Below are 11,064 nucleotides of genomic sequence, written 5' to 3'. Positions count from 1 at the left end.
CGTCGAAGGGCTCGTAAATAGTGGTATACGAGAGAGTAGGCGCCAAAGTAACGGCTTCCTTATTTCCTGGTGTTTCAATGATGACGGTACCTGGTTCAAGTCCCTGCGGCTGTATTGTCGTGATTGTTACTGGCGCAGTTATCTGACCCGTGCCAGAGTAAGGCCTGAACACAGTGACAAAAGGTAACTCGCTTGTCATTGCTGGGCTTGAAGTAACCGGTAGCTCGGAACCAGGTGTCTCCACAATCACAGTACCAGGCTGATCGCCCTGAGGCTGGATCGTGCTGATTGTAACAGGAGCTGTGATGCTACCGGCTCCAGTGTGTGGCTGGTAAACTGTGACATATCCTTGTTGGGGGACGGGTGCTGAGGTAACCGGAGCCCCTGAGCCGGGCGTTTCAATGTAAACAGTGCCTGGTGTGGTGCCCTGGGGAGCGACCGTACTAACTGTGATAGGCTCTGTGATGATATCGGCTCCAGCGTGTGGCTGGTAGACTGTCACGTACGAGGCCACGATTTCAGGAGTTGATGTAACAGGAGCCCCTGAGCCAGGTGTTTCAATGTACACGGTGCCTGGCGCGGTACCTTGGGGAGGAATCGTACTGACTGTAATAGGCTCTGTGATGATATCGGCTCCAGTGTGTGGCTGGTAGACCGTCACGTACGAGGCTACGATTTCAGGCGCTGATGTAACAGGAGCCCCTGAGCCAGGTGTTTCAATGTACACGGTGCCTGGCGCGGCACCTTGGGGAGCAATCGTGGTGACTGCGATAGGCTCTGTGATGATACCCGCCCCACTATGTGGCTGGTAAACTGTCACATACGAGGCCACAATTTCAGGAGTTGATGTAACGGGAGCCCCTGAGCCAGGTGTTTCCACAATTACAGTACCTGGCTGACCGCCTTGAGGAGAGATCGTAGTGATTGTGATAGGCTCTGTGATGGTACCAGTTCCAGTGTGCGGCTGATAGACTGTTATGTACGAGGCCACGCTATTAGGCATTGATGTAACGGGAGCCCCTGAGCCAGGTGTTTCCACAATTACAGTACCTGGCTGACCGCCTTGAGGAGAGATCGTAGTGACGGTAACTGGGCCATTAATCGTACCAGCACCGGTATGAGGCTGAAAGACAGTCACGTAAGACGCCTCAAGGACAGCTGTCGCCGTGGTTGCAGGTTCTGAACCGGGCGTTTCGATGATAACAGTACCGGGTCGATCACCTCGAGGGGGAATTGTAGTAACAGTAACTGGAGTAGTGATGCTATCTTGACCAGTATGGGGCTGATAGACAGTCACGTAAGATGCCTCAAGGATAGGTGTAGCTGTGGTTGCAGGTTGTGAACCGGGCGTTTCGATGATAACGGTACCGGGTTGATCACCTCGAGGGGGAATTGTGGTAATAGTGACTGGACTAATGATGCTGTCCTTACCAGTGTGGGGCTGATAAATCGTCATGTATGAGGCCTGGATAGCACTGGTGGAGGTTATCGACGCGGCAGGGGTGTTAAAGATAATAGTGCCAGGCTGATCTCCTTCCGGCTGAATAGTTGTAACAGCAACGGCTTCAGTAATGGCACCTGTGCCAGAATATTCGATATAAACTGAAGTGTAGGAAGGAACTGGAGGCGTCGTGGTGATGGGAGGTTGAGAACCAGGCGTCGCAATGATGATAGTACCAGGCTGTCCACCGTTGGGAGCAATACTTGATACAGTAACAGGGTCAGTAATGGTACCAGATCCGCTATATGGCTGATAGATTGTTACAAACGGCGCCTGTGTCTGAATGATAACAGTGCCAGGCTGATCCCCTGAGGGAGGAACGGTGGTAACAATTGGTGAAGTAATCTGGTCGACCCCTGTGTACTCGACTGTGGTCGTAACATACGAACCCTGGGTTCCCACAATGACAGTACCTGGCTGATCACCCCGAGGAGGAATTGTAGTGAGTGGGACTGGACCTGAAATCGAACCGGTCCCAGTATACAGTGTAGAAGAAGTGACATAGCGGCCTTGTGTCTGCACAAAAACAGTACCGGGCTGATCGCCCTGAGGTGGAATAGTGATGACCGTAGTGGCCTCGGCGGAGAGGTCTGATCCAGTATATAGTTCGGTAACCGTCACGTATGATGGTACAGGGGGCGTTGTAGTGATGGGAGCTGCAATACCAGGAGTCTCAATGATGATTGTACCCGGTTGATCTCCAGTTGGGGCAATCGTAGACACGGTTGTTGGACCCATGAGCTGATCAGGTCCAGTATGCGGACGATAAATGGTAACAAATGGAACCTGTGTTTCAACGATAACGGTTCCGGGTTGATCGCCCTGAGGCGGAACAGTCGTCACTACAGGTGCCGTAATCTGATCAGTTCCAGTGTAAGGCTTTGTGACCGTGACATATGAAGCCGGGGCGTCAACGAAGGTGCTGGGAGGTGCTGTCTGACCCGGAGTGTTGATTATCACTGTGCCGGGTTGACCATTAGCCGGCTCGATTGTCGTTTCAGGCACTGGTTCAGTGATCTTGCCAGTTCCAGTACCAGGTTGGTAAACTGTCACATAGCTAGCACCGGGAGCAGAGGTTGTGATAGGCGGTAGTTCTTTATCCGGTGTTTCGATTATAACCGTGCCGGGCGCTGTTCCTTGAGGTGCAATAGTGGTAATGGTAACTGGAGTGGTGATCTTCTCCGTTCCAGAGCCTGGACGGAATACCGTAACATAAGTACTGCCCTGAGGAGTAATGGTATTCATCGAGTCGAAGCTTGTCGCCACGTCTGTTCCAGTGACCTGAACAGGTGTCTCGATAACAACGGTGCCTGGCTGGCCGTTTGTAGGCGCAATTTCTGTAACAGTGATAGGAGCAGTGATCTCGGCTCCGGTGTGAGGGCGGAACACAGTCACGTAAGACTCATTGGGGCCAGGGGGCAAGGTAACTGTAGGGTTTGCCCCGGGGGTCTCTGGCTCAGGGGTTTCAATGATAACAGTGCCTGGCTGGTCACCTACACCGGGTAGAGTTGTAATAGTGACAGGAGCAGTCAAGGTATCCGTTCCAGTGTGAGGTCTGTAGATGGTAACATACTGGCCGCCTGGGCCAGGGGTAAGGGTGACTGGGGGAATGTTTTCCTTGCCGCCAGAGGCAACAGTTGGTGTCTGGATAATAACAGTCCCAGGATTACCATTGGAAGGCTGGATAGTTGTAACTGTAGTCGCTTCGGTAATCGAGTCAGGTCCGGGATAGGGCTGATAGACTGTAGCGTACATGCTGCCAGGGCTGGCAGAAGCGGTGCTGTATCCACCAGCATCCTGGGTAGGAGCAGGTGTCTCCACGATAACAGTTCCGGGCTGGCCATTGACTCCTTGGATCGTAGTAACTGTTAAAGGTGCTGTAATACTACCAGTGCCTGTATAAGGTCTATAGACCGTGGCATAAGAGCCATCAGGACCTGGAGAAATGGTCGCAGGTGCTCCTGCGTTGTCAGCTGAGGTACCAGCTTTCACAACAGGCGTCTCAATGACAATCGTTCCAGGTTGACCGCCAACTCCCGAGATGACTGTTGCTGTTACTGGAAAAGCAATCGAGCCAGTACCTGTGTACGGTCTATAGATCGTCGTGTAGGGGCTGTCAGAGCCAGGTGGAATAGTCACGGGGACATCACCACCCACTGCAGTCGAGGGTGGAATCTGAGGACCTGTTGTCTTGACGATAATAGTTCCAGGTTGACCGTTGGACGGAGCAATAGTAGTCGCAGTGACAGGCCCCACAATGGCGTCTGTCCCGGTGTATGGTTCGAAAACGGTGACGTAGCCATCATCGCCTTGAACGGAAGTAACATCAGGTCTCAAACTACTCTGTCCAACAGGTTCTTGAGTAGCTGATGTCTCGATGATGACGGTTCCAGGTTGTCCATTAACTCCCTCAATCGTGGTGACAGTGACAGGGGCCGTGATAATTCCAGTTCCGGTGTATGGCCTATAAATAGTCATGTAACCACGGCCGTCCGAAGGAATTGTGACAGTAGGGCCAGAAGCACTTGGCGTCTCAATCGGTGATAACACAGGTTTAGATGCAGGCGTCTGTATAACCACAGTACCTGGCTGGCCGTTGCTTGGTGGAACCGTGCTAACAGTGACAGGCGCAGTGATTGTGTCTGACCCGGTATATGGCTCAAAGACCGTCATGTACCCATCTTGGCCCTGGGGGATTGTAACAGGTGGGTTATCTGTGTTTGCGGGCTGACTTCCAACTTGAGATCCGGGCTGAGAGGCAGGTCCTGGAGTCTCGATGATGATGGTGCCCGGCTGGCCACCAGATGGAACGGCTGCGGTAACAGTGGTTGGCACCGTGATTTGTCCAGTACCTGTATAAGGCCTGAAGACTGTCACGTAACCGTCGTTTCCAGCAGGCACGGTAATAGGGGGGCTTGCCACGTTGGTTTCTTGAGATACAGACTGAGAGACAGGCCCGGGTGTCTCGATGATAATAGTGCCTGGCTGGTCGCCAGAGGGAACGGCTGCGGTAATAATGGTTGGGATCGTGATTTGTTCAGTGCCTGTATGAGGCCTGAAGACCGTTACGTAACCATTGTTTCCAGCAGGTAGAGTAACAGGGCTTCCCACGTTAGTCTCTAGAGATTCGGGCTGAGAGGCAGGCCCTGGAGTCTCAATGATAACAGTACCTGGCTGGTCGCCAGATGGAACGGCTGCGGTAATAGTGGTTGGGATCGTAATTTGTTCAGTACCTGTATATGGCCTAAAGATCGTTACGTAACCATTGTTTCCAGCAGGTAGAGTAACAGGGGAGCTTCCAATATTGGTTGATTGCTGGCCATCGGTTTCGATGATCACAACGCCAGGCTTGCTACCCTGTGGAGCGCTGACTGTGCGAGTAACCTCTCCGGTGAATTTACCAGTGCCAGTGTATGCTTCATAGATAGTGGTGTAAGAACCAGATGGCACAAGAGTGACAGGAGGCTGCTGTCCGGGTGTCTTCACGACAATAGTACCTGGCTTGTCTCCTTGTGGAGGGACAGCTGTCACTGTCACAGGTGATGTGATAGGAACTGTGCCAGTTTCAGGCTCATAAATCGTGACATACGAAGCTTCAGGTGTCTGAGCAACACCACTCTCGGAAACGACCTTTTGGCCGGGAGTCTCGAAAATCACGGTGCCAGGCTGATCCCCTTGAGGCTCAATAGTGGTCTTGGCCAAGGGTTCTGTAAGGACGCCAGGGCCAGTGTATTGCTCAAAGATTGTTGTGTATGAGGGAGCAGGAGGTGAAGTTGTAGTGGGAGGCTGTGAGCCTGGGGTCTCAACTACAATTGTACCGGGTTGGCCGTTAGAAGGAGGGATCGTAGATACGGTTCTTGGTGTGGTGATGATATCGGCTCCTGTATGAGGGCGGTATACTGTCACAAATGGTGCTTGAGTCTGTATCACGACCGTTCCAGGGCGATCTCCTGTAGGAGCCGCAGCGGTGATAGTAACGGGGCCAGTTATTTGATCAACACCGGTGTAACTAGTCGTAGTCGTAACATAAGGAGGTATGGCAATTACTACTGTGCCAGGTCGGTTGTCCTGTGGTGGGATGGTTGTAACAGCTGTTGGTCCTGTGATTGAGTCGGCTCCCATGTACAAGGTTGTGGTTGTCACATAAATGCCCGGTACCCCTATGATAACTGTTCCCGGCTGGTCGCCCTGAGGAGGAATAGTGGTGAGAGGTGTAGGGGCTGTGATAACACCAGTTCCAGTATAGAAAACTGTTGTGGTAATGTATGACGGTTCAATGGGTGTAGTTGTGACTGCACTTTCCCCACCTGGAGTTTCGATGATGATTGTACCACGTTGGTCTCCTGTAGGGGCGATGGTGGAAATAGTAACTGGGCTTGTGATCTGGCCTGCTCCTGTGTGTGGGCGATAGATAGTTACAAAAGGAGCCTGGGTTTCGATAATAACAGTTCCGGGCTGGTCTCCTTGAGGTTGGATAGTAGTAACAATAGGTACGGTGATTTGGTCTGTCCCAGTATATTGCTGTGTAACCGTGATGTACGAGGGAGAAATGTTCCCTGTAACAGAAGCGGGTTGTTGAACTGGTGTTTGATAGATAACTGTACCCGGCTGGTTGCCACTTGGAGGGATGGTAGTTACAACTGCTTGGTTAATGGGGTCTGTGCCGGTGTAAGGCCTAGTAATCGTCACGTATACATCAAGAATGGGGGAAGAGGTCACGGGAGGCGCATGCTGACCCGGGGTCTCTATAATTACTGTACCAGGTTGGCCGTTAGTTGGTTGTACTGTTGTTAGAATCTGTGTTTCGGTGATCTTATCTGTCCCTGTGGGAGGCTGGTAAACTGTCACCACACTAGCACCTTGTCCAGCGGAAGTAGTAATAGGGGGGAGGTCTTGATCCGGAGTTTCAATAATGACCGTCCCGGGTTGATTACCAGAGGGCTGCACGGTGGTGATAGTAATAGGGCTTGTGATGCGGTCTGTACCGGAATGGGGACGAAAGATTGTGACATAAGAAGCCATAGGATGACCAGGGCTACTTGCTGTCTGGCCACCAATCCCAGAGGCGGGCACAGTGTCCGACATAACCGGAGTTTCGATAATCACGGTACCTGGCTGGCCGTTCGCAGGTGTAATCGTTGTGACCGTTACAGGAGCTGTAATGAGGTCGGCTCCTGTGTGAGGACGGAAGACAGTGACGTAAGATTCATTTGGTCCTGGAGGAAGCGTGACGGTTGGATTAGGCCCTACAGTCTCTGGTTGTGGTGTCTCGATGATGACTGTCCCCGGCTGACCACCGGCTGGTGAGATGGTGGTGACGGTAACAGGCACATTGATGCTACCAGTTCCAGTGTAAGGTCTGTAGATAGTCGTATACTGATCGCCTGGGCCTGGGTTCAGAGTAACAGGAGGAATCACGGCTTTACCACCAGTCTCAAGACCTGAAGCAGAAACCGATGCCGTAGTGAAATCGAGGATAGGACCAACAGTCTTAACAGGTACCGTCTCTATAACGATAGTACCCGGCTGACCATTAGCACCAGGGATAGTGGAAATGGTTACTGGTTCGTTGTTGGCACCTGTGGTTGTACGGGGTTGGTAAATCGTCACGTAAGATCCTTGAGGGCCAGGGAGAATCGTCACAGGGCCACTGTCGGCGGACTGGCTTGAAGCTTGTGCCTGCCCTACGGGTGTTTGAACAATGACAGTTCCAGGTTGCCCGTTGGACGGCAGAATTGTGGTAGTAATGGGCGCTGTGATAGGTCCTATGCCGGTATATGGTTGTGAGACTGTCACATAACCATTATCACCCTGCGATTGGCTTGAAGCTTGTACCTGCTCCACAGGTGTTTGAACAATAACAGTTCCAGGTTGCCCGTTGGACGGCAGAATTGTGGTAGTAATGGGCGATGTAATGGATCCTATACCGGTATATGGTTGTGAAAATGTCACATAACCATCATTACCCTGCACTGCTGTGGGGCCAGGAGCAATCGTCACAGGGCCATTGTCGGTGGACTGGCTTGAAGCTTGTACCTGCTCCACAGGTGTTTGAACAATGACAGTTCCAGGTTGCCCGTTGGAAGGCAGAACCGTGGTGGTAATGGGCGATGTGATGGATCCTATACCGGTATATGGTTGTGAAACTGTCACATAACCATCATTACCTTGCACTGTTGTGGGGCCAGAAACTGAGTTGGATTGTTGAGAAGTGGCCAGGGGCACTGGAGTCTCAATGATGATCGTTCCTGGGCGGCCCAAGGTAGGGGCGACTGTTCCGACCGTATGGGGCTCATTGATCATGCCTGGTCCTGGGTATGGCCTATATACAGTGACATAACCGCCATTGCCTGCAGAAACGGTAACCGCAGAAGGTGTGGATTGGTTCTCTTCTGATGAAGTAGCAACTACAGGCGCAGGGGTCTCGATAACCACTGTTCCAGGCTGGCCATTCGTCGCTGCAATGGTGCTGACGGTAACGGGTGCGGTAATGACTCCAGGACCTTCGTGGGGTCGATAAACTGTCACGTAACCATCTTGACCTTGAGGGATGGTAACAGGAGGGCTGTCTGTGCTAGGTGCCTGCGCCGTTGCCTGAGTAAGAGGTACAGGTGTCTCTACAATCACTGTGCCAGGCTGTCCACCGGTGGGAGAGGCCTGAGTAATCGTAACGGGGGCGGTAATTCCAGAGCCACTCTGAGGCTTGTACACAGTAACGTAGTTGTTGCTTCCAGCAGGCATGGTGACCTCGCTCGAGACCGCTGTCGTTGGTGCAAATTTCGTATTAACATCGGGTGAAGTCGGGGTCTCGATGATAACAGTCCCAGGTTGATCACCTGAAGGAGTGACAGCAGTAATGGTAATTGGCTGGTCAATGTTGCCAGGACCAGGGTAAGGCTTATAAACCGTAACGTACGGGTTATTGTTACCAGTAGGAACCGTGACTGGGCCTGTGTTAATCGCGGTATTTGCTCCCGGGTTCGGAGTCTGGATAATAATGGTTCCAGGCTTTCCAGAAGCAGGAGCTTGCGTGTACGTAACTGCAGATGTGATGTCACCTGGACCTGGCCACGGCATATAAACCGTCACGTACGATCCTGTGGGATCAGGTGGGATACCGATAGGGGAAGTAGGACCAGCGGTTGTCTGACCCGCCGAGGTTGGAAGGTCGGTCGGCTGTGTCTCAATAAAAACAGTACCCGCTTGGCCATTTGAAGGTGCCTGTGTCAGAGTGACAGGTGCTGTAATGGTTCCGGGACCAGGATACGGTCTGTATACAGTTACATACTGGTCACTGTTTGACACCGTCGGGGCAGGGGTTTGAATAAGAACCGTTCCAGGTTGACCACCAGTTGCCAACTTCGTGATAGTAACAGGAGCAGTAATAACACCAGGGCCTGGGAAGGGGGTGTAAATGGTTATGTAGTTATCTGTCACGGGTGCGGGGTTCGGCGACAAGGTAGGACTAGAGCTGGATGGAGTTGTGATAAACACAGTTCCTGGATTGCCACCAGAAGGCGCTGCTTGTGTCCTCGTAATAGGTGCTGTGATGACGCCAGGCCCTGGGAATGGGAAGAATACTGTCACGTATTGATCACCAGTTGGTGCAGTACTTGGCACGTTCTGCTGTATGGGAGTGCTAAGTGCAGGTGTCGTAATGTAAACAGTACCAGGACGGCCACCTGATGGGGGCTGGGTAAATGTGACAGGTGCACTGATAACCCCAGGTCCTGGGAAAGGTAGATAGACCGTTACATATCCATCAGTCCCGGAGACAGTACTCGTAGCCTGGCTCTGCTGTTGAGTTGGACTAATCTGAGCAACCGGGGTGGTTATATAAACAGTACCAGGACGGCCGCCTGAGGGGGGCTGGGTAGAGGTAACAGGTGCAGTGATAACCCCTGGTCCTGGGAAAGGCAGATAGACCGTTACAGTTCCATCGGCCCCAGAGACAGTACTAGTAGCCTGAGTCTGCTGTTGCGATGCACCAGCCTTAACGACGGGAGTGGTAATAAAGACAGTACCAGGATTGCCGCCTGAGGGGGGCTGGGTAGAAGTGACAGGTGCACTTATCTCGCCTGGTCCAGGATATGGGATGAAGACGGTTACATATCCATCAGCCCCGGAGACAGTACTAGTAGCCTGACTCTGCTGTTGAGTTGCACCAGCCTTAACGACGGGAGTGGTAATAAAGACAGTACCAGGATTGCCACCTGAAGGGGGCTGAGTAAAAGTAATAGGCGCACTTATCTCTCCTGGCCCAGGATATGGGACAAAGACTGTAATATACCCATTCACGCCCGAAGTGGTAACTGGCAGGTTCGGTTGACTACTAGTCGCCGGTGGAGACGCAGGCGTTGTGATGAAAACCGTTCCGGGATTGCCACCTGAAGGCGCCTGCGTCCTGGTATAAGACGCAGTAATAACGCCTGGACCAGGAAAAGGCAAAAAGACAGTTACATACCCGTCTGTACCTTGTGTAGTACTAGGCTTTGGTAACGTGGTTGGAACAGAAGTTTGTCCAACAGGTGTTTGAACGATAACGGTTCCAAATTTACCACCACTGGGAAGAGCCTGCGTGATGGTGATGGGCGAGTTGATGATACCTGGTCCCGGGAATGGCTTGAAGACTGTGACGTAATTGTCTGTACCCGTAGTTGTGCTTGCTGGGGCAAACCTGGTTGCGGGAGGTGTCAAGATGAACACTGTTCCGGGGTTTGTACCAGATCCGGCCACTGAAGTAGTCATAACTCCGGTAATAGCATCTGTGCCAGTATACTGCTTTGTAACTGTGACAAAACCGTCGGCTCCAGTGACAGTAGGCTGAGACCCTGTAGAGGTGCTAATCTTCACTGGGGGAGTCTGAATGATGACAGCTGTGGACTGGCTACCACCAGGAGCTGTGACAATAACAGTCTCGGTAATCGTGGTATCATGATCATCTGTGCAGGGCTCATAGACCGTGACCGTTCCACCAATTACCGTTGGAGTGACGGTAATCGGGCCTTGAGTCTCGATAATAACGGTTCCTGGTTGCCCATTCTTGCCATTGATAGTTGTGACAGTAATAGGCTCAGTAATAGGCACAACACCAATATGCGGTCGGTAGATAGTTGTGTATGTGCCAGGAGCAGTAGGTTGAACGGTCACAGTCGTACCTGGCCGGGTCTGCCAGTTGGTCACGGTTCGGAGCTCGGTCACAGTCCTTTCCGTAGGAGCAGGTGTCTCTATTATGATGGTACCAGGTCTTCCATTTGAGGGTGACTGCGTAATCGTAACAGGAACGGTAATAGGATCACCTGTATGAGGTCTGTAGATGGTCACATATGGGTTGTTGTCATTTGGAGGAATCGTGATAGGTGGACGATCTTCCCGTGTCGTGGTGATCCCATTCTGACCCTTGGGTGTGTCGAGTGTGGGAGTTTCGACGACAATGGTACCGGGCCGAGTGCCACTAGGAGGAACTGTGATGGTGATAGGCTTCTTAATAGGGTCACCCTTGTGTGGCCTGTAGACGGTTATGTAAGGACTACCAGTGCCCGCAGGAAGAGTAATTGGTTCCT

This window comes from Fusarium flagelliforme, assembly GCF_020744385.1.
Source record: "Fusarium flagelliforme strain FIESC 12 MPI-CAGE-AA-0113 chromosome Unknown B0J16scaffold_2, whole genome shotgun sequence".
NCBI classification, from domain to species: Eukaryota; Fungi; Ascomycota; class Sordariomycetes; order Hypocreales; family Nectriaceae; genus Fusarium; species Fusarium flagelliforme.
Note: the sequence above shows the minus strand (reverse complement) of the source record.